This window comes from Oncorhynchus tshawytscha, linkage group LG31 (genome assembly GCF_018296145.1).
Source record: "Oncorhynchus tshawytscha isolate Ot180627B linkage group LG31, Otsh_v2.0, whole genome shotgun sequence".
In the NCBI taxonomy this organism is placed as follows: domain Eukaryota; kingdom Metazoa; phylum Chordata; class Actinopteri; order Salmoniformes; family Salmonidae; genus Oncorhynchus; species Oncorhynchus tshawytscha.
The window spans coordinates 19,927,932-19,935,019 of record NC_056459.1 but is presented as its reverse complement, the minus strand read 5'-3'; the positions used below and the strand labels follow the sequence as shown (position 1 = coordinate 19,935,019).

The window sequence follows — 7,088 nt, the reverse complement described above, 5'->3', positions numbered from 1 at the left end:
AACACCTGGTTAGACCTACAGTAAACACCTGGTGAGGCCCACAGTAAACACCTGGTTAGACCTACAGTAAGCACCTGATGAGGCCCACCGTAACCACCTGGTGAGGCCCACAGTAACCAGCTGGTGAGACCCGCAGTAAACACCTGGTGAGGCCCACAGTAAACACCTGGTGAGGCCCACGGTAAACACCTGGTGAGGCCCACAGTCACCACCTGGTGAGGCCCACAGTAAACACCTGATTAAACCCACAGTAAACACCTGGTGAGACCCAGAGTAAACACCTCGTTCGGCCCACCGTAACCACCTGGTGAGGCCCAGAGTAAACACCTGGTTAGACCTACAGTAAACACCTGGTGAGGCCCACAGTAAACACCTGGTTAGACCTACAGTAAACACCTGGTGAGGCCCACAGTAAACACCTGGTTAGACCTACAGTAAACACCTGGTGAGGCCCACAGTAAACACCTGGTTAGACCTACACTAAACACCTGGTGAGGCCCACAGTAAGCACCTGGTGAGGCGCACAGTAAACAACTGGTTAGACCTATAGTAAACACCTGGTTAGACCTACAGTAAACACCTGGTGAGGCCCACAGTAAACACCTGGTTAGACCTACAGTAAGCACCTGATGAGGCCCACCGTAACCACCTGGTGAGGCCCACAGTAACCAGCTGGTGAGACCCGCAGTAAACACCTGGTGAGGCCCACAGTAAACACCTGGTGAGGCCCACGGTAAACACCTGGTGAGGCCCACAGTAACCACCTGGTGAGGCCCACAGTAAACACCTGATTAAACCCACAGTAAACACCTGGTGAGACCCAGAGTAAACACCTCGTTCGGCCCACCGTAACCACCTGGTGAGGCCCAGAGTAAACACCTGGTTAGACCTACAGTAAACACCTGGTGAGGCCGACAGTAAACACCTGGTTAGACCTATAGTAAACACCTGGTTAGACCTACAGTAAACACCTGGTGAGGCCCACAGTAAACACCTGGTTAGACCTACAGTAAGCACCTGATGAGGCCCACCGTAACCACCTGGTGAGGCCCACAGTAACCAGCTGGTGAGACCCACAGTAAACACCTGGTGAGGCCCACAGTAAGCACCTGGTGAGGCCCACGGTAAACACCTGGTGAGGCCCACATTAACCACCTGGTGAGGCCCACAGTAAACACCTGATTAAACCCACAGTAAACACCTGGTGAGACCCAGAGTAAACACCTCGTTCGGCCCACCGTAACCACCTGGTGAGGCCCAGAGTAAACACCTGGTTAGACCTACAGTAAACACCTGGTGAAGCCCACAGTAAACACCTGGTTAGACCTACAGTAAACACCTGGTGAGGCCCACAGTAAACACCTGGTTAGACCTACAGTAAACACCTGGTGAGGCCCACAAACACCTGGTTAGACCTACAAGTAAACACCTTTTGAGGCCCACAGTAAGCACCTGGTGAGGCCCACAGTAAACACCTGGTTAGACCTATAATAAACACCTGGTTAGACCTACAGTAAACACCTGGTGAGGCCCACAGTAAACACCTGGTTAGACCTACAGTAAGCACCTGATGAGGCCCACCGTAACCACCTGGTGAGGCCCACAGTAACCAGCTGGTGAGACCCGCAGTAAACACCTGGTGAGGCCCACAGTAAACACCTGGTGAGGCCCACGGTAACCACCTGGTGAGGCCCACAGTAAACACCTGATTAAACCCACAGTAAACACCTGGTGAGACCCAGAGTAAACACCTGGTGAGGCCCACAGTAACCACCTGGTGAGGGCCACAGTAAACACCTGATTAAACCCACAGTAAACACCTGGTGAGACCCAGAGTAAACACCTCGTTCGGCCCACCGTAACCACCTGGTGAGGCCCAGAGTAAACACCTGGTTAGACCTACAGTAAACACCTGGTGAGGCCCACAGTAAACACCTGGTTAGATCTACAGTAAACACCTGGTGAGGCCCACAGTAAGCACCTGGAGAGGCCTCGTAGTAAACCTCAAATTTCATTGGCGTTCCAGAATGAGTAACTTGATAAGCCCAACTATAATAATAAGCCCAACTACTTGATAAGCCCAACTTGATAAGCCCAACCAAAATCAGTAATAAATTAATAAACACTAAGGCAGTGCCGAGGTAGATCAATCACAAATGGCACCATATTTTCTATGTAGTACAGTGCTGTTGACCAGAGACATATAGGCCCCAGTCAAAAGTAGTTCACTACATAGGAAAAAGGTTACCATTTGGAACATACGCTTTGGTTCCTGAATCCTGAAATAAGTACCTGCCCGGAGATCTTGTATCTACATGGAACACTACTATAGATCCTTATGCAATCTGACAGAACCTGATGTAATAAAACTATAACGACAACAACATCCCAGCTGTGCGGCCTGAGGGAGAAGGGGAAGGGAGGTGGTACACAATACTGTAGCAACACAGGGATGATAAAACCCTATTCTCCCACCACGAGATGAGATACTGATTTCTGGTCCAGGTTAGCCCCTAGAATGGGTATATGATGCAGACACAGACTCACGTATGCAAATGCATGTACACACATACATAAACAGCCACACACACACACACACACACACACACACACACACACACACACACACACACACACACACACACACACACACACACACACACACACACACACACACACACTGACTGTCTGCTACAAATGGAGATCAATGATGGAGAATATAACACATTGTACATCATGTTGGCAGACAGGACTGCTCTGTTGGCTGTGAAAATGGTTCTGTGTCTTAAAGCTTTTGTGAGGGGCTGATCATTTAATCCAATCATTTACCAACAATACCTGCTGGACACAGGTAAGATAGGGTCATAAAGGTCAACCAACAGATGATGCATTGCCGCTCAAATGCTGTTGCTTACAAACACTACAGTTACGGAACGGCCCCCTGACCATTTCTACCTTACGTCACTTTACCTGACCAAACAGCGAGTATGTGTTTTAACCTGCAACTACAGCCCTGTTGTAGTTTCTCTTTATATAAAAACATATGTAGTATCTTCATTTGATCACTTGCGGACAATTTTCCTGCACCTGGTGTTTTACATAAATTCACTGAAAATGTGCAGTTTTCTTTCTCTCTCTCAAATGCTAAAGCACCAGACAGGCTACACCTATAGCCTACTTACTGTAGGCTATCAAAACTAATTTCCCATTACAAATTAGAAATATTTACTGTAGGATTATTTTACTCCTGTGATGAAACTGATCAAATTAAGATCCTAGACCTGAACACACTAGGGTCATCTGACTCATTGAATGGTGCCGGTTAAATCCCACCATATAAAAAAAATACGAATGAATACCCATCTTAAAATGGCACACCGGGTTCTCTATTGACTATGTAGTTTGATATACATTACTGGAGAAAACTGCTGAGGCTCAGGAACAAAGTATTAGACTGTATATTTACCAAGGAGGCAGACCAGAAACAATGAGAGGAGAAAGAGAGAGAGAGAGAGAGAGAGAGAGAGAGAGATGAAAAGTACTGTCCAATCTCTTCTTCCTCTCATCTCAAAGAAAGCCATGTCCAAAGGAAAAAATCAATTTGAAACGCAATTGAGCCCAAACCAAACACAACCATTCCACTTTGAAGCAGAGCAAAGATTGCCTGCTTTTTACATCACTTTGTGTAAATTAAAGTCTATGGGATAGCGGCACCTCTTCATGCATTTTAATCAATTGTTCTTATCCTTTAACACTAACTCATTATGGCAGGATTACACATGGTTAAGTTTTGTGTGTGTGTGTGTGTGTGCGTGTGCGTGTGTGTGTGTGTGTGTGTGTGTGTGTGTGTGTGTGTGTGTGTGTGTGTGTGTGCGTGCGTGCGTGCGTGTGTGTGTGTGTGTGTGCGTGTGTGTGTGTGTGTGTGTGTGTGTGTGTGTGTGTGTGTGTGTGTGTGTGTGTGTGTGTGTGTGTGTGTGTGGGTTTAAAACCATTATCCCCACATTAGCGGACAAGACAAAAGACACCAGGACAACGGGAGTGACGAGAGATGTGAGGAGGTGCCCTTGTAGTGTGTGGGAGAGCTGTTAAGCTGTGAATGTCAGACAGAGCCAGCCAGCCGCCAGGTTTTGGACACACTGACCTTAAAGCAGGGGCAGCTAGCCCCAGCTGGGCAAGTCACCCCCCTGGGAGAAGCATTACTCAGACATGAGTGGACATAACAGAGGTGTGCAGCTGAACAACACAAACTGGTGAAGCGTTACCCATCATGCCCCGATGAGAATGCATCTTGTGCTACTGTAGGGTCCTAGAAAATCTGTTTTATTTTTTGCCTGATTCCGTTTTTTTTTCTTTCTCGGTTTTGTTTATCCACACTTCATTTTTCGATTATTTGTAATAGAAAAACAACCAAATTGGATGTTTTAAGTCCACAACAATACCTAAACCACAACTGGCAACCATTTTTTAGGTCTGGGACATTTCGATTTTTGGGTGAAGTTACTGTGCACCAGGAAGAGACAATTGTTTGGTTAAGCAGTGTTGCTGTAGCACTCATGTGATTGCAAAACAAATGGCCACTGGATCAAAATGCACATAATCATGGTATCTTTCTGCAAGGTAAGTTACTTTGTAGTTAACTGGGAAGGTTTTTTCTAAAAACTTTAATAATGCATTAGGATAGTAATCCTGTCAATATGATACATGCTAAACATCTACATTTCTTGCAATACAGTACAACTGAAAATATAGGGAATGAATGCCCTGATCACATAGCTGAGCCTGTGACTTTATGCAGGCTGGCGCTTATACCGTTAATGAATTCATGCATTATTTGTAACCTCATACTGTCGTGTGTAGGCTAATTTAAAGTTGGCTATTTATTAATGTTCAGATAAGAGCTTGCATATTTATGTGTTAGCAATAGTGCTATTTTGCCTAAAAAACACTGTTTAGTTTGTAACATTTCTACCGCGATTTACCATCTTAAGAGTCTGGTGATCATGTTGGGTGTACACTGAGATCACATTGTTTGGGTTAATCCATTCTGAAATATCATTATACTATACATTTTATTTGTTGATGTAAAATATATGTATTATAACTCATTTTGAGGTGTCTTGTTCCATTTGTCAGTCCACCTGTCCTTGGTATAGTATATGTCCCATGGGACCATTTCCGGTTCAGGCTATAAGTGCTTTGCTTCCTGTTTGTCTTGTCTTTTGGCAATTGAAACCTTTTTGAACATCTATTTTTGCCTTAGAATTGAGGACAGTACATGTTTGCACTGTGGAACTATATCTTCAAATTAAACCATCATTTATGATCACACTGCTCCATCTGCTGTCCAACTGTGTTATCCAACCAACTAACTTGGCTGCCTGGTCTGTTATCCAACCAACTAACTAGGCTGCCTGGTCTGTTATCCAACCAACTAACTAGGCTGCTAGGTCTGTTATCCAACTATACCCTCATTCCAACCATACTCTGAGAATAGTCTGAATCTGTGCATTCCTCTCCTCCCTCATCTTAGCCAATGGCCATACAGTACCTGTCTGCTGACAGGGCAGAATCAGCGGGCTATGCCTGGCTGGTGCTCCAAACACAAAGACCAGCATCACTTCATTAACACTGTCTCAGAGAACACAGAAAGAGGCAGACAGGGAGACCAAGTTGGGCCTCTCACAATCCCAGGCTCCTAAACTAGGCCAGCTGTACTGAAGTCTGCTATAGCCCTGTTCAGCACCAAGGACAGCGACACAGGGAGAAGCTATTTAGACGGTTAGGAACGGATCACGTAATGGTTGATCAATACAAATTGGGCAGCACTTTTGATAAAGGAGTTGAGGTATTTAATGCCAAATTCAAAGTGGCCCTCAACACCATCATCATCATTGTCATCATCACTCATTATCATTACCATCAGCATCATCATTATCATCATCAGCACCACCATCAAGGTAATCCGTATAATAGTGTAATACAATTATGTGATCCTGTGCCACTGAAGAATAAAGCATTGAGAACTGTGTTTAGACAGTAGCTAGTTTGTCAACCAGCATCTTTAGTATCTCACTAAAGAGACCTAATCAACATATGTGAGAGAAGCCTAATGTTTCACAGTAGCAGGTTTCTTACTCCAACTGTTGGAGGGTAAGTGACTGTGTCTCGTCCTGCAGTGCACTGCACCCACATTAAGGCTTAAACGCCCATCATCCCACACATTTTTGACCTCCCTGTTGTCTGCAATAATGCTAAATGGGTATTTTATGCTGATGGCCGATATAACTGGGCCAAGCTGGAACAAGCTGATACAAGGCAAGTGAAGTGCCTTACTCTTTTGAGTGTTCACATTGAGTGGGAGCCAATGGCTGTCCTGTAGGGCATACAGGGCTCTGGTGGAGAAGCCATGATTTGCACGCCCGAAGAAACCCACAGAAGGAGAAACAATGTACTACAAAACAGGAAAAACATTGTCAAGGCACAAGCTGTAATAGCCACCTTATCGTTAGGATCTCTACCGTGTAACCGACGGCTATGGATGATTAAATAAAATAACTGTCATAACCATCCTTTTTCTTCCTTTTTGTCAAATGAACAGCTGACTGAATGACCACAGTGCAACAGCAGCACACAATTTGACTGGTAACCTCATGGGTACACTCGCAGTGGTAATGTGATTCAATCATTTCCATGGTAATGTAGAACGTTCATTTAAATGGTGATAACTGATGTGGCTCATGCAATGGAATTTATTTTAATGTCAGTTGAGTTAAATCAACAAATCACAGCACATCCTCTACTTCCGGCTTTGCTCCTATGGGTACACTCGCAATGGCCGCAAGTTCACCCATTATGCCATCATTGACTTGAAAGGGGACGCCCCAGTCTACGCCTCAGTCTAAATTCACTCTGGCTATCTACTCCGATTTCAGAGCACTCTCGACTGAGTGTGCCAGGGAGCAGAATAATGGATGACTTTACGAACGCTCAACACCCATTGAATGTGGCCGGTGTCAGTAAACATAGACAAAAATGCTTCTTTAAATTGTTGCCAGCAGCACAGTTACAGTCACCAACGCTCTGGATAA

The 7,088-nt window shown here is 45.1% G+C and overlaps 1 protein-coding gene across 1 annotated transcript in view; it reads right to left on the bottom strand.

Annotated features, from left to right (window-relative positions):
• LOC121841470 (CUB and sushi domain-containing protein 3-like) overlaps positions 1–7,088 on the bottom strand; it is a 633,380-nt gene that overhangs the window by 596,193 nt on the left and 30,099 nt on the right. The window lies entirely within an intron of this gene.